The sequence below is a fragment of the Pipistrellus kuhlii genome, unplaced genomic scaffold (genome assembly GCF_014108245.1).
Source record: "Pipistrellus kuhlii isolate mPipKuh1 unplaced genomic scaffold, mPipKuh1.p scaffold_m20_p_2, whole genome shotgun sequence".
Lineage (NCBI taxonomy): Eukaryota > Metazoa > Chordata > Mammalia > Chiroptera > Vespertilionidae > Pipistrellus > Pipistrellus kuhlii.
The window spans coordinates 79,423,807-79,447,364 of NW_023425515.1; the positions used below are offsets into that span (position 1 = coordinate 79,423,807).

Consider the following 23,558-nt stretch of genomic DNA (forward strand, 5'->3'; position numbering starts at 1 on the left):
GAAACAAAGATTAATGAACGGGGCTTGTCAAAGATTTGCTGAAGTCAAGTATTTTGCACAGGCTGCCTGATATAGCAGTCATGCATTCATGCAGTCTGTAGAGTTCAGGACATAAAAATGGCCTCATGCCAGATGAGTGCACTAAGGAAATGTGAATGCTTGGATGGTAGCGGTGCCTCCTACATGCTTCACTTTAATAAAGTTTGGCAAGTCACCCTTCTTAGACCTCATTTTCCCTCTGTCAGCTGAATGCGGTAACATTTCTGAGAGATAGAGGATAGGAGTGGTATGCAAGATACCTAAGCTGTTAATCCACTCTGAGCTCAACGTTTGACTTTCCAAGCATGTTTACCATGGTGCCAACAGGTCATTTAAGAGAAGTTAATCTCCATTTAAAAGGCTAACTATAGATACATTTCAAATTGTAATATAAACTGTACCAATTCATAGCACTAGTATAATAGACTTCTAATGTTTGTTGATATCAGGTGGAGTCATTTTTAGATTACTGGAAAATAATAATTTAAGCTTTTATTGTATCCAGATGTTCTCTTTACACACATGAAGAGAGCTGTATACTAATTAGTTTCTAAATAAAATATTAGTGCCTTAATTTAGATGATGAGCCATCCATATAACAGTAACTTATTATTATCCCAATATTCAGGCTGTAAAAGATTCATAATACATTCTGTAATACCATTTCCTTTTGTTTGTCAAAAGAAATAGCAAGAATGCTAGGCAGTAAACAATTTTCTCTGTAGAGCAAGAAACTTGTTTATCTAGAGTAGAAAACACAGTTTTAAAGGTAAATCCAGTTCTCCTTTTAAGAAATATCTCTGCTTTAGGGTTATTCCATTTCAAATATTTACTTGCCATGTGGAGATAAACATTCAATTTCTGTTTTGATATTGTACTTAAATTAAAAGTATCATGTTCTTAAACAGAACTCTAAGCATACCATTGTGATGTTACATTTTGTTTGTTTCAATATCTTATTTATTGGGAATTAAAAATGTTAAGGTTAAATTTAAATGATGTTAGAAGTATTTGTGATCCGATAAAAGAAAATTCTAACTGTACCTGAGACAACTTTAAAACACAATTTACATACTTTCAGCATTGATTTTTAAAATTTATGTCAGATATAGGTGAGGTGATGACAAATTCAATGACATTACAAAACAGACTATAAAATGTGAAACTAAGAGAAGGGCAGTAGTTACTAAAGCAATAATGCCACTGAACTCTGTATAAGCCATGGCTGCTGAGGGACTAGAGACAGTGCTGCACAGACAGTTCTCTGGAAATTGTTTTTCTGAATGATAAGATAAACCTTTCACCTTGAGTTCTAATAAGTAACTCTCTCATTGATAATAATAATAATTATCATAAAAATAATTATTAAAATTTAATACTTTCCCCTTTCCCAAACATCCTTACCTTACACCTTGCTTTAGAAAATAAAATAATTTCCTGAAGATGGAGAATAGAAAGTACCTAATACTACCCAGAGGGTGACAGCAAACTGTTAGTAGGAGAATAAGATAAAAGAGCTGGTGGTTACACAAAAAAACATTTTAAGTGGTTTTTGCTATTGCTGTTGGGATGTTGCTGTAGAACTTAAAGCATATATTCAATACTTGAGTGTAGATTATGAATTGAGAGTTTTCCCATGCACCAAGAGCTCTGGTTGGATTCTTGGGTTGAAGGCCCAACCCCTAGTAAGGGTCTTGCAGGAGGCAACTGATCAATGTTTCTCTCTCGCTGATGTTTTTATCTCTCTTTTTCTCTCTCTAAAATCAATGAAAACATATTTTATAATTTTTTTAGATTATGAACCTCTTAGAGAAGTTACAGGGTATGAACAATAATGTGTTTATAGCCACAGTGTGGTAGGAAGATCCCAATAATGTTGCCTAAAGATTCCAGGCCTCTAGGGTACAAACACCATACACACACTTTCCCCATGTTCTTGAACCACACACTAATGTAGCTTTGAAAGGCTTTTGAAATTGTAATTAAAGTTTCAAATCAGCTGTCTTTAGCTTCGGCAGATAATTTAGGGGCCCTGAGAGAGCCAGTCGAGATCTTTAGCAGCAGAGGGTTTTCTCTAGCTTGCTGCTGAAAAGCACATCAGCCACTGGAAGAACCGGAAGAATATAATTGGCCAGTTTGGCCTGAAGATGGAGGTGCCCACATGGCAAGGAATGCATGAGACCTCAGGGACCTTAGTTCTTCAATCATAAGGAACTGAATTGCAGCAATCAGAATGACCTCGAAAGCACATTTTCCTCAGTCTTCAGATGAGAATTCAGACTGGCCAATATTTTTATTCAAGTCTTATAAAATCCTGAGCAGAAAACCCAGCCACACATCCTAGATTTCTGACCAATAGAACTATGAATTCAATCATCTGACGACAACCAGGGGTGCCAGATAATGAAACCAAGCTGTGAATCCATTTAGAAAAGAAATTTTGTGGTTAACTGTCTCAGTATAACTTTTAGATATAAAATGAGGGCACATGCTTTACAGCATAACCCTGATCTATATTTTTAAACTTATTTGCTATAACTCATTCCTTTCTTCCAACTCCATCTTTCACTTTGTCATCCATGAAACTTTCTACTATTCCCTAGACACATTAGGCTCTTCCACATTCACACAGGTTGGTACAGTTTGCCTTCCACTGCCTGGAATTGCCTCTCTTCATTTTTTTTTTTTTTTATTAGCATTGAAATCCTACTATCATTAAAGATCCAGCCCAAATTTTACCTTCTCATTACCACATTCTTTGAAATGCCCAGAAACGCTAATTCATCTATCTTCTGTATTACCTTAGAATAAGGGTGTCTAACTCAATCAGAGAAGGGGCCAAAATCTAAAATCCAGCCTAAATCGCGGGCCGAATGGTTTACTGAACAGTCATAAACTGTCATTGTGATGGAAACGCAGCGGAGTGCAGTGATGACAGTGCGGTGCGGGCCACATTGCAAGGCCTGGCGGGACGGATTTGGCCCGCGGGCCTTGTGTTTGACACATGTGCCTTAGAACCATATACAGACCCAAATACAACTATTTTTAAATATATTTTTATTGATTTCAGAGAGAAAGGGAGAGAGAGCGAGATAGAAACATCAATGATGAGAGAGAGTCATTGATCAGCTGCCTCCTGCATGCCTCACATTGGGGATCAAGCCCACAACCTGGGCATATTCCTTGACCAGGAATCCAACCATGACCTACTGGTTCATAGGTCAATGCTCAACCAATAATCCATCTCGGCCAGGCTAAAGCTATATTTTTACATTGCATTGTACTTTATTAACTTCTGGGTCTTTCATTTTACTGATAAGTAAAATAAGTTAAAAGTTCACTCCCATCTATTTTTTTTTTCTTTAACACTTAGTATACTGCTTGGTATAATGAAAGTAATAAGTATTTGTTCAGTAAATGATTACATCTATTGAAAATATGTAAATTATAGATCTTACATTTTTTACTCTTTATTTATCAAGCTTATATTCATATTCTAGTTTAAGTACAGTTGCAGGGAGAAAATAAAGTTTAGTGAATAAAATTTATTCACAGACACATATTTTCTTAACTATGGATTGTTTAATATGTTGAAGTAAAATATCCCCTCCTCTACCACCAGTTGTGTTTTGTGCCTTCTTAGTATGCCAATGATAGGACAAGTTTAAAATATATTCTGTATTTTTAACCTTGAAGATAGCAATTAAAAAACATCTTGCAGAAAATTTCCACAAAAGTTAAAAATAAACTCAGAAATCGGTGAAAAATGAAAACAATGTATTTTTAGAAAGTGCTCAGACTTCAAAAACTTTTCTAATTAAAACTTTTTATAGCTTCCACTATTTATTTTATACTAGAGGCCCGCTGCACGAAATTTGTGCACAAGGGTGGGAGGAGGTGTGTCTTTCCGCCCAGCCTGCACCCTCTCCAATCTGACACATGCCTCTCACAATCCAGGACTGCTAGCTTCCAACTGCTCATCTGCCTGGGTGCTGATTTCCCCTAACTGCTTCTGCCTGCCAGCCTGATCACCCCCTAACCACTCCTCTGCCAGCTTGATTGATGCCTAACCACTCCCCTGCCGGCCCGATTGGCCCTAATTGCCTTCCCCTGCAGGCCTAGTCACTCCCAACTGTCCTCCTCTGCAGGCCATCTTGTGACCACATGGGGGCAGTCATCTTTGACTACATGTGGGTGGTCGCCTTGTGCGTTAGAGTGATGGTCAATTTGGATATCATTCTTTTATTATATTAGATAGGAAAATACTAGAGGCCTGATGCATAAAGATTCGTTCAAGAATGGGCCTTCTTCTCCTGGCTGCTGGCACTGCCTTTGCTTTGGCCAGAGCCTCCTTTCTGCCTCCCCATGCTTCCCAGAGGCCTGGGGTGGCTGAGGCAGTGTGGGATGCCTGCATCCTCGCCATGGTAATAATGCAAGCATTCTGCCCTGGCGGCTCAGGGCCAGCATATGTAAATTAACCCACCATCTATGTTGGGTTAATTTGCATACTCACTCCTGATTGTCTGATGGCTGTCATGAAGGTACAGTTAATTTTCATCTTACTCTTTTATTAGTGTAGATATTTTAAGGACTAGATTTCTCTGTCTTTCAGACAATGGGATGTTCACAATTGGATGTTCACAATTTGTTTATTAGATTATTTTTAAACTCACTTTGATTCCTTAGCACAGTTCTAAAAATATGATTGGTTCTCCATACCCCTCCAAAAATACTCATTACTCATAAACAATTTCTTTACTTTTCAATTCTAAGAAATCATGTATAAAGGCTGAGTACATACTGTAAAGATATTAGGTGATGGTTGATGGAGTGAGGACAGGAGTAAATATCTTCCCTGCCTGCAAACTCTTATTTCTATACCAAATCCTCTTAATTATGGAACTAGGAAAGAAAGGTTAGGAAAGACAAAACAGTGGTTAGGTGTGATAAATATGAGTATCCTAGTCTACCCTAGAGTGACTGTATAACCTCAATTTAGGAATAAAAAGTCCTAGTTTTAGAACTACCCAGAACTCTCTTGAACACCATTCCACCATGACTCCAACATCTTATTAGTTATCTTTATTGGTTCCAAAAGTGTTTGCCATTATTATAGCCCATTAAATGAATACTGAATCAGATGTATTGTTATATCTAATATACCATTGTATTTTTTTTTCATCTTTCTAAATAACAGTGCAGTTCTCTTTTGCATGCTTGCATAATGTACTAAGCACAAAAGTGTACCTTTAAGACAACTGATTTTACTTTATAGCAATTATTTTCCCTAAAATTAAATACTATCAAATACCTAAGTTGATAAAACTCTCTAATAATTTTTATTTATTTTTATTTTTTATTTAATTTTTTAAATTTTTTTATTTTTTAAATATATTTTATTGTTTTGGGTTTTTTTTTTGCCCCCCTCCTTCCCATAATACCCTCCCTTCCCAGAGTTTTATGTCCATTGGTTTTACTTATATGCATATATACAAGTCCTTCGGTTGATCTATTATCTCCCCCAAATCTCCCTCCCCTCCCCACTGTAATTTGACAGTCTGCTTGTTGCTTTACTGTCTCTATATCTATCTTTTGGTTCATCAGTTTATAATGTTCTTTATTATCCATACATGAGTGAGGTCATATGGTGTTTCTCTTTCATTGATTGGCTTATTTCACTCAGCATGATGTTCTCCAATTCCATCCAGGTTGCTGCAAATGATGAGAATTCTTTCTTTTTTATGGCAGCATAGTATTCCATTGTGTAGATGTACCATAGTTTTTTGATCCAATCATCTGCTGATGGGCACCTAGGCTGTTTCCAAATTCTGGCTATTGTAGATTGTGCTGCTATGAACATAGGGGTGCATATATCCTTTCTGATTGGTGTTTCTAGTTTCTTGGGATATATTTCTAGGAAAACTGTCTAATAATTTTTAAACATTAGTCTAGTTTTTAAAAATATTACTGAAAAATAACAAATATCATGAACTAAAACTTTTAAAAGAAAAATATGATTTAAAAATTCTAATGAAACCATGATTTTCAGTTATACATGCTTCCTTTCAATTTTTTCCTGTATATGTCCATACATTGTCATAGGTATTATCATATAACTAATTTTGGTTGCTTAATTTAACATTGTATTGCATGCATTTCCTATGTTACCATGCATGATAAATCACTCATTTGAAACATTACAAATTAATTTAGGTGCCTTTTCAAGGAACATCTTTATGATTCTAATTTTTCAGGTATTGTCTTATATAATAAAAGGTAATATGCAAATTGTTCCCTTGGGTTGGGAGTTCGACCAGGGTACGGGGAAGGCCAACTACCTGTGGCCCCTCCCCCATCCAGTCCTGACCCAAATAGCCCCCCAACCATGATTAGGTCCAACTTCCTATGTGTCCCTCCTCTGACTAGCCAGGCCCAATTGACCTGATCAGGGCAGCAGGCTGGACCCCACCTGTGCACAAATTCATGCACAGAGTTTCTAGTAGATAATATTTCATGAATGTAGAAATTTTTCCTTGGAATTTTTATTTAGATTCCTAGTTAAGTTGGAAAAAAATACCTAAGAAGAGAAGCAATTTCAAATGTATGTGTTTGATTTCAAGAGATTTTTAATAGGCATTATCTCAAGAAAAGTTATGAATAATATGATTGGTTCTTGATATAGTCAATGATATACTAAATCAAAACTAATTATATTAATTTTAAACTAATATAGTTTATATTCTATTGTAATTACATTATTATATTAAGCAACTAATTATGTTAGCTTGAGAACTGACATGGCAGTATATAGTATTCATCTGAAGAAAGAAAATGAAACAAAGGTACAAAGAATGTTCTCTGCTATCTTGGCTGGACTATTTAAACTCGGAAATTTTGCAGTCTTTGTGCATAAGAATGACAATGTATACTTAGCAGAGTTTTTATTCGTTTTGATAATTTTTAAAGCATAAAATGTCCTACTCTTCTCTTTAGTATGTAACATAGGATCAAGGCATAAAAAATGTGTACCCCACTTTTTTCAGATTTCAGTTATATGATGAACTATTATTTTTATTCCCCATGTTTTTTCTTTAAAAATCCTGTTTTTATTCATTAGCTTACCTCTTGAGAATTAGATTAGCATTTCAGTTAAAGTATGGGGTAGTTTTAAAAGTACATACAAGGCAGAAACAGCTCTACGTTTCACCTCTAAATAATTAAAGTAATTACTAACCCATAGTTTTTTACTTTTTTATTTTGAAATAATTGTAGATTCACAAACATGCTAAGAATCAGAGAGGTCCCCTGTAACACTCACCCAATTTCTCTTTGCTTACATTTTATATATTATAACATAAAATCAAAACTAGGGAATTGACTATATAGATAAATGTCATTTTCTCACATAGGTATCAATAGATTGAGCAGCAACTGATAGCCAAAGTTCAGAACTCTTCCAGTGCCCCAGAGGTTTTCTTTGTACAATACTTCATCATCACACCTACACTCTCCCCAGCCACCATCCATAACTCCTGGCAATCATTAATCTGCTCTACATATTCATACTCTGCCATTTCAAAAATGTTTTATAAATGAAATCATCCAGTTTGCAGTCTTTAAGACTGTGTTTTTTTATTCAACACAATTCCTCTGGGATCTGTCCAAGTTTTTGCATATATTAGTCATTATTTTTTACTCTTGAGTTGTATTCAATTAAATGTATACACCATAGTTTATTCATCTGTTAAAGGATATCTGGGTTGTTTCCAGGCTTTGGCTATTACAAATAAAAGTTGTTATATGCAATTGTGTGCATTTTAGTGGGTTTCGTGCCTCTGGAACAAATGGAGAATGGACGGAAACTGGCAGGCCCATGGTAGTCGTGTGCCGGGGAGGAGCCCGAGCCAGGGCTGGGCTCTGTGCTACTCCTGCTCATCTGGCCCTGTTGTGCTTACCACTGCCTCTGTAGTGCTACTGTGGAGGCAGGAGAGCTCCACGCCAGTGCATCTGCACTTGCCAGCCATAAGCCCTTGGCATCTGGTGCCCATTGGCCAGCTGAGTTGTGCCCCCACTATATTAGCACACTGACCACCAGGGGACAGCTCCTGTATTGAGAGTCTTCCCCCTGGTGGTCAGTGTGAATCATAGCGACCTGTGGACTGGTCATTCGATCATTTGGTCACTTAAGCTGATATATATATATGAAACTTGTGAGAAATCCATTTTCTTCTCATCCCCTCACAGTATTTGCTTTTGTCACTACTTTTATTTTAACTGTTCTATATGGGAATGTAGTTGTGCAGAAAAATTGACATAGGAGAAATAAGATTGTTATCTCAGGTTTGCCCTTAGCTAGCAAAGTGGTACTTGGATTAAGGGAGTATTCCCACTATTTTCTGATAAGAATGGCTCACTCTACCTAAACTGTGTTTACAAACAATTTGTTTTATGTTGAACACCTGCTTTCCTTCTGTGAGTCTGGAATTTTGATACTGGCTAGACAAAGGCTACCTAAGATGATATGGGCACTGACTGAATCTCTAATGAGCTTTCTCAATAAACAACTTTTAACATGTGTTACCACAACTCATTGCCAGAGGATGTATTAGGTCTAGTAATAATTAATGTCGTTTTCTAATACTTTTTTAAATCGAATTTATTTAAACAATACAACAAAATTTAATCAACAATATAGTTGCTGTTGTTTTCTACTACTTGTGCCCAACGCTCAGGAAGCATTTTAATCCCTCTGTTGTAAAATTTTTGTGATTTTGATGCAAAAAATTCGGTCAATGCATTTTTGAGGCATTCTTCATTATTAAATTTTTTTCCAAGAAGAAAGTTTTGCGAAGAACGAAACAAATGGTAATTGCAAGGGGCAATATCAGGAGAATATGCAGGTTGAGGGAGAACTTCCCATTCCAACTGGCGCAGTTTTTCAGCAGTGATTTCTTGCAGTATGCGGTCGTGCGTTATCCTGGTGAAGAATTACGCCCTTCCGATTAATCAGCGTGGGTTCTTTTTCTCTTAAAGCTTGGGCTAACCTTTCCAATTGGGCACTATACACTGCACTTGTAATGGTTTGGGTAGGTGGTAAAAATTCATAATGAAGAATTCCTTTAAAATTCCACCAAACACACAACATCACTTTTTTCGCATGCAAGTCAGGTTTTGGCGTGGGCTGCGGAGCCTCATTTTTGTCCAACCATTGAGGCCGCCTTTTCAAATTAACATACAGCACCCATTCTTCATCTTCGATAACAATTTGCTCTAAAAATGGCAAACGGTTTTGACGAGAGAGGAGCGAACTGCAAATTGTGACTCTTTGATTACGGTTGTTGTTGTTCAACTCATGAGGAACCCATTTTCCAAACTTTTGGACTTTGCCAAGTGCATGCAATTGATTGGAAATTGTTTTTTGTGAACAATTTAAAGTTGTCGCAAGCTCTTGTTGGGTAATTTGAGGATTTTGCACCAAAACAGCTTGAAGAGCTTCTTGATCAAAATTGGACACACGGCCTCGACCACTCTTGTCATCTAACAAAAAATTTCCCTCTCGAAATTTCTCAAATCAACACTGGCGTTTTCTGGCGCTAACTGCATCTTGACCAAGAGCATTACAGATGTTTTTTGCAGCCTCACTTGCTTTTCTTCCTAATTGGAACTCGTAAAGCATGCAGTGCCGAATATGCTCTTCATCCGCCATCTTCTTAGCCCTAGTTTTGCAACAAAAACCAAACCAAACACAAACTTTTTCAAGCAAAACTTGTTAATTGCACTTCACACGTTCTGTAGATACTACGTGTTTGAAGGTTATGTCAATACAAGTCAACGCCAAGCAAGATTTTAAACGAATGTTTAAAAACGACATTAATTATTACTAGACCCTAGGTGCCTGGGAGATGCCTGCTGGAAGCTTACACCTGATTTCCACTGGAATTCTTCCCATGCATTTTTTTCTTTGCTGGTTTTGTTTTGTATCATTTTGCTATAAGAAGTCATAGCTGGAAGTGTGACTATATGCTGGGTCCTGTCAGTTTTCCTAGTGAATCAGTAGATAGAGGCTGTCTTTTGGATTTTGACCCAGTAGTAATAGCTCATGTTACTCTGAATGTGCATTTCCCTGCTGGGTACTGATGTTGAACATCTTTTCATGGCTGATTTGCCATTTGTATATCATCTTTGTGAACTGTCTTTCATGATTGTTCTTCATTTTAACATTGAACTGTTTTTGTCTTGTTTTGCTTTTAACAATTGAGTTTGGGAGTTCTTTATATATTTTCCTTGTGATTCTCTTGAATTTATAGTTTGCAACTATTTTCTCCCAGTCTGGAGTTTTTCTTTACATCCTCTTGACATGGCAAAAGATTCAATTTTGATAAAATTTTGGTTTTTCATTTGTGGATCATGCTTTTGATATTATGTGTAAAAATATCTCACCAAATCCAATGTGCCAATGATATTTTAATTTATTTTCTTCTAAAACCCTTATAGTTTTACATTTTACATTTAAATATATTAGCCATTTTAAGTTTCTTATTGAATAACATGTAAATTAATTATAATATGGCATACATACATTTGTATAACATTAATGTATAACATGTGTCTGATTGTTCCCTTGCCATTTGTTGAAAATACTATCTCTCCTCCATTTAATTGGTTTTGCACCTTTTCCAAAAGTCAGCTGGCTATAGTTGTATAGAGCTACTTCTGGGTTTTCTATCTTGCTCCATTGAGCTGTCTGTCTTTCCCTCCTCCAATACCATGAAACCTTGGTTGCCATCAATATTCAAAAGTCTTGATACAGGGTAAAGTGAGTTCTCCCATTTATTTTCCTGTTTTAGCTATTCCAGTTCCTTTGCCTTGACACCTAGATTTTGGTATAATCCTGACAAACCAACAAAAAATCTTTCCTAATATTTTTTCTGCATTATACTTTTTATTTTTAATTTATCTTTATTGTTGAAAGTATTACACATGTCCCTTTAATCCCTCCATTCATCTCCCTCTTCCCATATCCCCCCACCAGACCTACTGCACTGTTGTCTGTGTCCATGGTTATGTGTATATGCACACAATTGTTTGGTTAATTCCCCCACCCTTGCCTTAAACCTATAAAGCAATTTAAGAAAAATTGGAATCTTTATTATGTTTAGTCTTTAAGTGTTTGGACACATTTTGTCCCTCCACTTATTTATACCTTCTTTGATATTTTTATCAGAATTTTATAATTTTAAATGTATAAATTATGTGCATATTCCCTTTATGAATGATTATACATTGCATTGTATTATAATTTTGATGTTTATGAAATAGGAACTTTTAGGGGTGAAATAGGCAGGTCTAGAAATTTTTTTAAATAAAGCGGTCCATGGAATAAACACAGGGCTTCAGAGTTGCAAAAGAGCACATTTCCACAAGACAAGGGAGCAGGGATCCAGCAGGTTACATTTCCATAAGACAAGGGAGTTGGAGAAGGCAACAGTATATTTCCATAAGATAAGGGAACTGGGAGTAGCAAAAGGTACACTTTTACAGAATAAAGGGCAGGAAGAAGAAAGCCTAGAGAGAAAAGGAGAACAAGGAGGGAGGAGGGCTCACATGTCTCATGTGAGGTTTGACCTTTGGGCTCCGGAAATGCTATAGTGACAAAATTAGAAAGGGATGGTGACCAATCAGAGGGGATATCAAGGCACAAAGATCTGCAGCCTTTATAAACCATAGGGAAAGGGACTCAGTGGTACTCTTCCCCTCTCCCCACGTGGGAGTCTGTGCCTGTTCTTCAAAAATTTCCATCTTTGCTATACCATCTTCCATCCGTGGTTTCATTCTCAACTCCAATGGACAAAGAGCCCAGGGAAGCCATCCAGTTATGCTCAGGGAGCATCACGCATTCCAGTTGAATATTCCTGTATCATTTACATACTCATTGCTAATAGATAGAAATAAAGTTGATAATTGTATATTTATTTTATGTTCTGCAAACTTGCTGTACTCACTAATTCTAGGAATTATTTCTGCAGATTTCTACAAAGGCCATCATGTCATGTGTGAATAGAAACAGTTTTATTTCTTTATGATCTCTATATCTTTTTTTTTTTTTTTACTTGTCTCTCTCTCTCTCTCTCTCTCTCTCTCTCTCTCTCTCTCTCTCTCTTTAGTTTTCAGATGTTTCACTATGATATGTCTTGGCATAGATTTTTAAAAATGTTTATACTATTCAGGATTTGCTCAAAGTTGTTATCTGTTGGTTTGTGTCTTTTGCCAAATTTGGAAAATTAAAAACTTTTTAAGCCCTACCCTCTTTCTTTTGTCCTAATGGACTATAATCTCATAATTAACCAATTATCATATCATTGTTTTATTGTTCCACAAATTCCTGAAGCTCTGTACATTTTAATTCCTACCCATTTTTTTATCAGTGGTTAAGACTGAGTGATTTCTATTGTTATAATCTTTAATTTCACTGACCATTTTTCTGCCCCCTTTGTTTTGTTGTTAAGCTGACCATTGTGGAGTTTTTTTGTTTGTTTTGGTTTGGTTATCTTATTTTTTATTTTAAAATCTACACTTGGCAATGGTTTATATATTCTATTTCCTTGCTGATATCCTCTATTTCTTTAAGGAGACAATTACTTTTTATAGTTTTAATCTTGTTCAAGTTGCCTATGGAAATATTTTTATGATAGCAATCTTAAATTTTTGTCAGGTAATTTCACCATATTTTTCATGCATCCCAGTGTTGATACATGTCAATTGACTTTTTTATTTCAGTTGAAATTTTCATGCTTCTTTACATGGTAAGTTATTTTCAGTCAAGGTTTTTGTTTGTTTGATTGATTTTTTTATGTGTTTTTCTTTTTTTTTCTTATTATTATTTTTTTTTAATATGTGTTTTTCTTAACTAGTACTAACATTGATCCAGAACTGAAGAGAGCTGTGAGAGTCCAGGATTTCCTCTTGGTCTCTACCAGCTCCTGGGCTGGAGAAAGGTTTGTCATTATTGTTGACAGGGGGCATATTATAGCTGCTAGTGTGCCTCCAGGAGACCTATGAGGGGCAGGAATGCCTTGTTACTCCTCAGTAACCTCCACTGTCACTGCTGGAAGAGCGAGTGCACATTCACACTGAGTGATGGTGAAAGAGTTGTCTTTCCACAAGGCCTCTTATGATGCCACCCCAGAAAACAGGGGGCTCATTTTCACTGGGGGAAAGAAGTAAAGACTCAAGTTCTGATCTCTATTTCCCTACTTGGGCTTGTGGGACATTAGCACTACCACAGAGGGGTTGAGGGGTTTCATACTGTCCAGTGGGTACCGAAGATTTGGCTCCCCACTTAGTCTTTGCAGATGTGGGGGAGAATGGGCCCACTGCTTTTTCTCTGTTATTTAACTATAATAGAAGATTTTTGTATAAAATGTTTGTTTTATTAATTTGCCTTATTCTTGGTCCTTTGGTTAAAGAGAGCGAGCTGTTTTTTGTTTTTGTTTTTTAATATTCATAGAATACATTTATATTTCTTATGTAGATCTTATTTTTAAATTATAGTTTACATTAAGTGTTATTTTGTATTAGTTTTAGGTGTACAGCATAGTGGTTAGACAATCATATACTTTACAAAGTGTTTCCTTCATATTGCCATACCCATCTGGCTCCATACATTGTTATTATAATATCATAACTATATTTCCTATGTTATACTTTACATCCCCAGGACTATTTTGTAAATACCAATTTGTACTTCTTGATCTCTTCATATTTTTCACCCAGTCCCTCAACTTCCTCCACTTATGGCAATCAGTCTGTTCTTTGTATCTGCTCTTTTAGTTTTGTTTGTTTATTTTGTTCTTTAGATTCCATCTGTAAATGAAAACATGGCATTTATCTTCCTCTATTTACTTATACCCTCTGGGTACAGCCATACTGTCACAAATGGTAAGATTTCATTCATTTTCATGATCAAGTAATATTCCAATACTTCAATATTCCAATACTTGAAATATATATATCTATCTATACAATATATATATATATATATATATATATATATATATATATATATATATATATATATATACACACACACACACACACATACACACAATGCTTCAATGAACATGGGTGCATATATCCTTTGAATTAATGTTTTTGTTTTATGTTTTTCATATACGATATATCCAGAAGTGGAATCGCTGGGTGATAAGACAATTCTATTTTTTATTTTGAGGACACTCCACCATGTTTTCCATAGTGGCTTCACCAGTCTGCCTTACTGCCAACAGGGCTCCAGGGTTCCCTTTTCTTCACATCCTTGACAACACTTGTTTGTTGATTTATTGATGATAGACATTCTGACAGGTGTGATGTGATATCTCATTGTGTTTTCAATTTGCTTTTCTCAGATGATTAGTGTCTAATGGACATCTGTATGTCTTTTTTGTAAATGTGTCTATTCAGGTCTTTTGATCACTGTTTAATTGAATATTTTGGTGTGGTTGTTTATTTTTGTTTTGTTTTTTTGTTGTGTGTGTGTGTGTGTGTGTGTGTGTTGAGTTTTATGAGTTCTTTATAAATTTTGGATATTTACTCCTTATTGGATGTATCATTGGTGAATATTTTCTCTAATTCAACAGGTTGTCTTTTGTTTTATTGATGATTTCCTTTGTTGTGCAAAACCTTTTACATTTTATGTAGTCCTATTTGTTAATTTTTTCTTTTGTTTCCCTTGACCATGAGATATATCATAAAATATATTGCTAAGATAAATGTCAGAATTTTTACTGCCTATTTTTCTTGTAAGAATTTTATGGTTTTGAATCTTACATAAGTCTTGAAGCCATTTGCGATCAGACTCAAACCTCAGAGGAAAAGTAAGGGAGGATGGGGGTAAGGGGAAGAGATCAACCAAAGGACTTGTGTGCATATATATGGGCCTAGCCAGTGGCCATGGACAACGGGGGTTAGGGGGGCATATCTAGGGAGGGGTTTGGGATGGGAATGGGGGAATAAGGACAATTATGTGAGACCATAATCAATAAAAATAAATAAATAAATAAAAATAAAATAAAAATAATAAAATAAAAATAAAAGGCCAATCATGGTTTTGTTAATGTAATTAATTAAATTTGCTACTGAGAAAAAATTCCATCTTATTAAGATATCATGTGGTTAACATTTTGAATAAATTAAAAATAGAATCATCTTAAAAAAATAATAAAAGCATAACATACTAATTAGACAAGACAGCCAAAAGACCTTCTGGACATCATTCCAGACATTCTTCTGGATGAAGCCCTGGCAGCTGAGGCCGAGGAAGAGGCAGTTAGGGACAATCAGGCAGGCAGGCACATGGTTAGGGGTGATTAGGGAGACAGACAGGCAGACTAATTAGGGTAATCAGACAGTCAGGATTGGCCCTAAACTGGTAGTCCAGCATCCCCTGAGGGGTCCTGGACTGCAGCAGGGTGCAGGCCAGGCTGAGGGATCACCCCCTTAGCACGAATTTTGTGCACTGGGCCTCTAGTTCTTTCATATCGTATAAGAAGGTTGTCTAGTTTAATTTTTTTGCATGTACTTGTCTAATTTTCCTATTATCATTTATTGAATAAACTACCTTTGTCCCATTGTATGTTCTTGCCCCTTTGTAAAATATTAATTGACTATAATGGCCTGGGTTTATTTATGGTTTCTCTATTCTGTTCCATTGGTTTATCTATATCTGTTTATTCTAGTACCATGCTGTTTTTATTACTATGGTCTTGTAGTATTGTATTGTTTAATATCATGGAGCTTGATACTTCCAACTTTGTTGTTGTTGTTCTTCTTCTTTTCCTTTTTTTTTTTTTTTTTTTTTAAGATTGCTGTGGCTATTTGAGTTTTTTTGTGATTCCATATAAATTTTTGGATTATTTGTTCTAGTTCACCATTGGTATTTTGATAGCAATGCATTAAATTTATAGATTACTTTGGATAATATGGATATTTTAATGTTTATTCTTCATATTCATGAACACGTTATATGCTTTCCTTTATTTGTATCTCCTATTTATTTCTTCAGTGTGTTAAAATTTTCCATGTACAATTCTTATATAATACTTCCTTTTGTTAAATTTAGGCACTTTACTTTTATAGATACAGTTGTGTGATTTTTAAAAATTTTTTCTCTTTCTGATAGCTCATTATCTATAATAATAAAAGTGTAATATGCAAATCAACCGAACAGCAGAACGACCATCTGGATGACCTTCCTGACAACCATGGTATGACATCCATTAGTGCCAGGCCAGCCAAGATGTGTGCAATGCAATTGGTTGGAGGCCCGGCCATTGCCCCATGATCCTGTAGAGCAATATTTCCCAAACTTTTGACATATGTGTACCCCTTCTATAATTTTCTTAACGCTGAGTACCCCTCGTACTCATGAGAACGTAGAATTAGGTGCAGCTAAGCAAGGTGCAGTGCATATCCCCACCAAACTCCGGTGTAACGCATACCCCCACCAAACTCTTCCTGTACCCCTGGGGGTACGCATACCACACTTTGGGAAACACTGCAAGGGAAGCCCAGCCCATGAGCCAACATGGCGATCAATCAGAGGGCTCCATGATTACCCCGAAGAGGGAGGCCCAGGCCACCCTCTGCAGGCTGATCAATCACGGGGCTCCGCAGAACTGGGAACTGGGCTGGTGGTGGGGGTGGGCAAGTGAGGGAGTGTGCCAGCGAACATGGGCAGCATCAGGCCAAGGCAGGTGTGGGTGTGGGCAGAAGGGGGTATGCATGGTTGAGAGGCAGCTGGAGCAAGGGGGGGGGGCAGCTGGGGCTACAGGGACCTACCCTTGTAGAATTTCATGCATTGGGCCTGTAGTTAGTGTATAAAATATAAGGAATTTCTAAACATATTGGGCTGCCAGTTGCAAGTGTCCTTCCCCCACGCCTTGCATCGTTCAGGGTTCAGGATCTGGAGGAGGCCACACACAAATTAAAGAGACTAGACAAGAAAATATTAATTTGGGAGTAGGGGAACAGGTGAAAGCCCAAGAGAGGACTCTGCTATGCTCTGGCCTTGAGGTCCCTTTTATTCAGGTTTGGGATACACCTATAGCCCTTAGGCAGGCAATTTCCAGTAATAGGCAAACTATCTTATCAGTAAGGATTTACATAAGACTGAAAGGTGAAAGTTGCTTCAGCTACCTTTGTCTCAACTAGACAATGGGGGCATGGCTCTGACCCTTGCCAGAGCCTCAAGATTGATCAGCCTTCCAGGTTCCTTGTCCACCCCGCTTTCTGCTAGTGAAGGCAATAGGCAGCTCCCAACACATATTATATCCTTCTATTTTATTAAATTTAGTTCTGGTGTTTTTTTGGTAGAATTGTTAGTGTTCTCTGTATACAGATTTAAGTCATCTTCAAATAATGACAATTTTACTTAGTTGTTTTCAATTTGGATGACTTTTATTTCTTCTTCTTGTCTGATTACTATGGTTAGGACTTCAAGTACAATGTTGAGTAAGAGTGGTGAAAGTGGGCATCCCTGTATTTTTCTTCATACACTTTTAGTTTCCCCTCATTGAGTGTGTTATTAGCTGCGGGTGTTTCATATACTGCCTTTATTATGTTGAGGTATGTTCCCTCTATTCACACTTTGCTGAAAGTTTTTTTTTTAATCAAAAATGGGTGTTGGATTTTGTCAAGTAGTTTTTCTGCATTTATTAATATTATAATATGATTTATCCTTCATTTTGTTTATGTTAAAGGGAGCAAGCTTTTGTTTGTCTTGTCTGTGAATGTTGACTTTTCTGAGTTCCTAGTTTTTTCGGCACAAAGTAGGAGGGAAATGGAGGGGAAAAAACACACAAAAAAAACCCTAGTGATCTCACCACCATGTCATTCCTTGGGTCTCAAGACTTCTTGCTGGTCTGTCCGCATTGTCTGCATCTTTCCACATCTCGGGCTCAAGTTTGTTTTATATCTATTATGATGGGTTGTTTTTTAATATATATTTAGTGAGAGAAATTGGGAAAAAGTCCTTATACTAGATTTTTTTTCAGAGGTGAAAATACCAAGTCTATAGGGTTTTAGTGAAGAGTAAATAAAATAAATTTCATCCAGGGTCTAGAATAGTGACTATTATTTAGTGACATTTAATAATTATTAGTATTCTACTCTGACATCTGTGTATTTTGAAAATTAATTAAAAGACTGATTAGATAAAATGAAGAATTTTTTCATTGATGGCATGATACATATTAAATTCACACATTTGGTAATTATCTTTTATCAATAACTTGCATTGAGTTTGTTAGAAAATAAAGATTTTTTTGTATACATTCTACTAAATGAAAATCATATTTCTTCTGTACAGCCTTTGCATGGGTTTAATTATTTTAAATCTTTGGTACAAGCTCCCAATTTATATTTCTTAAACATAATTACTAAAAAGTAATTACATCAACTGGTCTCACTGCCCTATTGCCTTCCCATCTGTCCTTGACATTTAAATGGATTTTCTTGGGATGAAAGAGCATTGAAAAAAAAAAGGGGGAGAGAAAGTGATAAGAGCATAAATAAAAAGAGCTCAAATTACTGAGTTCTCTCTCCTGTTTAGCAGTTTGAAACCTTAGAGAAACAACTGTAGAAATGCTTTCCAGTTAAGCTGTTCCATATCCAGTTTTCATAATGGTACAAAATGAAAAACCAGATAGTGGACAAGGCAAAATCATCTTAGCAGTCTTTTCTCCCTTTTTCTCCCTTTTTGAAGACCTATACATTACTTGTGCTATTTTTCAGGAATTAGTCCAAACACCCTTGACTGAGAATTTGCAAATTTGTTGTTAACTAGTGTTCCTATTATTTTCATCCCAAACCTTTGATCTATACAGCTCATTCTCTCCCTCTCTCTCTCTCTCTTTCTCTCTTTCTCTCTCTCTCTCTCTCTCTTTTTTTTTTTTTTTTTGTGTGTGTGTGTCTTTTCACTTCTTTGTATTAAATGTTACTGTTTCCAAAGTCTTTGCACAGAGCTCTGTGATCTTAGAAGGAAAAGCACTATATAAATCTAACAAGCAAAGCCAAGATTGAAGTTCAATATAGAAGAGCCTCCAGAAATTATTAAAGACTTCACTGAAAGAAAAATTAAACCTAGATATCCCATTTCCTCATATTTTCACTGTAGTAGAATCAGTGAAATCAATATATCTTAAATGAACCGTATGCAGTCTATTCAGGAGAATGACTTTGGGACAAAATTGAGCTGCTTCTAAAATGTGTTCAGATTGCTCATTCCCTGAAACAGTGTGCACAGAGTTTTAGCGAGAGTTTTAATCTAAATTGCAAAATTGAATTCCAGTGCATTTGATAGAACTAAAAATAGATGCTAATGGATCCCAGTATTAAAAATTGAAAATTTCATACCACAGCCACAATATTATTAAGAGATCATACCTGTTTCATAGTTGGAAGTAAGGAGCTTCAGGATTAAACTGTTTGTAAATATAACAGACTAGAGGCCTGGTGCACAAAATTTGTGCACTGGGGGTGCAGGATCCCTCAGCCTGCACTCTCTCCCTGTCCAGGACCCCAGGACCCCTCAGGGGATGTCCACTGCCAACAGTTGGAAATCCCTCTCACAGTTCAAGCTTCCTCACCCCTTATGACCTGCCTTCCCACTGATCCTTCCCACTCAGCTCACTGCTCCTTAGTGCTGCCATGGAGGCAGGAGAGTCTCCAGCCACTGCCATTGCACTTGCTAGTTTGAGCCCTATCTTTCTGTGTGGTTGTCTGTGGGCCAACTGTTCTTTTCCTTCTCACTTAGGGCGATCAGCATGTGAGGGCAGAGTGCAATGTCATGAATGCAGAGGACTACCCGGAGCTGAGGGGAGAGGCCGGGCCCAAGGTGTGAGAGGTGGACATAGAGGATGCTATTTCACCCAACTGTGGAGTGGGCTGGCCGGCCTTCATCTGTCTGACCCCACCCAGGGAGGGACTGAGCAAGGTGTCCACCTCTCCATTCTCCATCCTTCCATCTGTGGAACCTGTCACCCTTGCCAGACCTCCCCCAAAGTGAGTTCAGCTCAATCCCTGAATCTAAATGGGCATAGGGGAGGGGCCTCCATTCCAGTGCCCCCTGATTCTCAGCGACAGGATCTGGTTGATAAGACCTGATCTCAGGACGGTGGCCACAGCTATAGAACATAGATCTGTTTCAAGAAAAGTTGCATGGTCACCTGGGTCCAGGGAAAGTTGCCCCCTCACTCCTGACACTCCTAGTACAGCTCCTGCACATGGGCACTCGTCTCCGGGCGGTGGGGGTTGGCTCACCGGGATAGCAGCGTAGATGCCTATCATCTGCTGCAGCAATGCCCTGTCTGCTCACCTGTCCTCCATCTGGGCCTGGCCCCTGCCACTTAGGCATCCCTGGTGCAGGCCAGGACCTCCACAAAATGGCAAGGGACCTTTGCCCTTCTACAGCTGCAGGACCACTTCTGGATGTTCCGAAAGCCGTAAGCAGCCTCAAAGTATAGCAGAACCTCTCTGTCCCTTTCCTGGAAGTCTTCGTTCCTCAAGGTGTGGTAGGTGAACACCCCCATGTCCTCGTTGAACAACTCCTTGGCCATGGGCCTGAAGATGTGAGCCAGGTGCCCTTCCGAGCTGTCACCTTTGTGGAGCCTCACCTCATCCTCCTTCATGTCTCCAAACAGAGTGTCCATGGAGGTGGTGTTTGAGGCAAGGTCACTTTGCTCTATTATCTGGACAATTTCACCCAACGTTAATACACAGTCAGCACCCTGGGAACTATGCAAAGCTGTGGGAACATCTTCTCAAAGGGCCTCCAGTTTCTTGTCATAACATGGGGCCACAATGACATGGAAAATCTTGTTGGGGACAGGTTCTGCCATTTGGTGAAGTAATCCTTCACCAGAGAGTCCATGATCTCCTGGGGAGACTTGGCCATACAGAGGTGGCGGGTGATAGGGTAACCCAGCACGCATTCTGCATATCAGTCCCATGTGGGGCAGGCGAAGGTCAGCATGGGTAGCCGGGGTTCTTCCTCAAGGTGCTGGCAGTACCGATGCATAAATTCCTTCTGATTCTCCAGGATGCTGAAGTCTGCAGCTATCTTCATGTCAAAGACAATGAGCCCCAAGGCTTTTGAGAAATCTATAGAGCCTTCTCGATGGATCAGTGACACTGAAGCTGAATTTAGCAGCAAAATAAGACAGAGACTGAGGACACATGGACACTGCCAGCACCTTGTTCTGTGAGGTATCATATTTCTTATTAAGGTTCAGAACATGGAAGAAATCCTTGGTGTTCTGTTGAGAAACTTGGATCCCTTTCTCTGCGGTCACACACCTGTCACACGCTAGGCAGTCACTCAGAAATATCTTGGCATCAGCCAACTTATAGAATTCTCCCTTCTCTTCTTTCTCCTAAGCTGGATTCCGGACGTTGACTGGGGCATTCTCTTGGTCATTGTTTTTTGTTTTTCTACTACATTCCTTCCTTGTGTGGTGATCACACTTCATCTGGAGTGGGATAGGTGGGGGCCGGCTCCATTGACCTGGAGGAAGCACAGGGAGAGCAATCAATCACCACTGGTCACCCCTGGAGCTGCTGGCATTTCCTTTCTTCCTTGTGGAGCATCAAAGGAGGTTAAGTGGCTGCAGTGGCCAAGACCAAGTTCCAGGAGGCCAGCAGTGCTGGGGGGACTGTGCTAGCAGCACTGGCCCATTGGTGCCTGTCCTGTCCTTTGGAGATTGTACCTGCAAGCCTACTAAGGAAGCCAGTCCTCAGTTCCTCCCTGCCTCCACCACCAATTGATTGGAGTTTGAGGGCTGGGAGGAGTGACCAAGAGGCCTGCCTTCCAGCTGCTCGCCAGTTCCCATGTGTCACTCACTCCAGTTCTCCGTTAGCCATTCTCTGATCAATGGGAACCTGCGGGCTGGGGGAGGAACCAAGCGGTCTGCCTTCTGCCCACTTAACAGTCACTGCTGCCTTGGATTCACTGGAGCCTGAGGGATCCAGTTTCCCCATTAGCTATCCCCTGATCAATGGAGCCTGTGGGCTGGGGGATGGACCGGTCATCCGTTCGGTTGTTAAGGATCCTGGATTTTTATATATTAGGATAAACAAATAATTTCTTTGGAATTTAGCTAGGAGTTTTGCAAGTATCCAATTTTCCAGAAAGAGTATAACCAACACCTACATTAGCATGACACAGTACATATAACTACCCAATAATCCAAGGGATAACAGATAGCAGAATACAGATGATTTGAAGATCCTTTCATTTTTCTTCTATTCTCACAACACTAATTCATTTTTATAAGTTTAAGGAGGAAATATATGTGAATATATATATATATATATATATGTGAAAGGCAAACTGAAAGATAAAATAATTAAAGAAAAATACACTAAACACATGGAATATATTGTATAAGGTATTTCTGCATACATTTTTCTCATTTAATAACCCCAACCCCCCTATGAATATGAAGGTAATAGCTTATTTTAGACTTGAGAGTCACAGATCCTGATGGGCTCCTAGCCTCTTAAGAGATGCTTCATCTGTGTAAGCTTCATTAAAAATACAGCCCATGATGTATATATACATGAATTATACTGGGTGATTGTCACTGTATTACCCTCATTTACCTGTGATTTGTTCAGGAGTGAGCCCCTTATTCAAGATCACTCAAAATGTGGGATGCTGGCAATAAAAATAAATAAATAAATAAATAAATAAATAAATAAATAAATAAATAAATATTGCAAACCAAACATATTCCTTCTATCAAGCCTTCAACTGGACAAATGGAAATAATCTATCATTGGGTATCTATTTCAGTCAAAGTCCAGGCAAAGACATATCTGATCTTTGAGAAGACAGAAACTATTATAGAGAGTTATTACATATATTTACTTACAGGACAGAAAGAAACATTAATCTTATCATTTTTAAAGTGAAACACCTACCACCCTTAAGACTGGAATACAATTAAAAGGTTTGAATGATTAAGATTTAGAAGCTTAGACAAAGAGCTCCACAGAGCAGACATGCTGGCTTTGGAGGAGGTATTGACCAATGCTGCCGACGTTTCTGACCATGTAGGAGGGGTCTTAATTGTCTGGTGCCCAGGCCAGATCTTTAAGAAGTAGGCATTAGCTTCTGGAATTAATGTCTCAGAAAAAGGCATGATGAGGATAGGCCTGCACACATAGAAAAAAACAACAACTACAAACTTGATTCAGTATCTCCTTAGGAAGGAACTGCTGTCTCTTGGGTTAGCATTGCTAGGGTGAGGCTCACAGAAACAAGTAGCTAGCAAACAACCAAAAGGAGCAGGCAGCCAGCAAAACCAATACGTGGTTTAGAATCCTGCTCCAGCATCAGGTAACAAATTACTGAGGGAAGGATTTGAATCTGAGAAAGAAAACATTAATAACTCTGCTCCTTTGGCTACTCAGTTTTCATACAAGCTCTTTTATATGTATTTTAACTTCCATAATAACAAAAC

General features: G+C 37.8%; 1 pseudogene; it reads right to left on the reverse strand.

Moving 5' to 3' along the window:
- Nucleotides 1–20,300: 20,300 nt before the first annotated feature.
- On the reverse strand, nt 20,301–21,619 carry LOC118723887 (annotated as a pseudogene).
- Nucleotides 21,620–23,558: the final 1,939 nt, after the last annotated feature.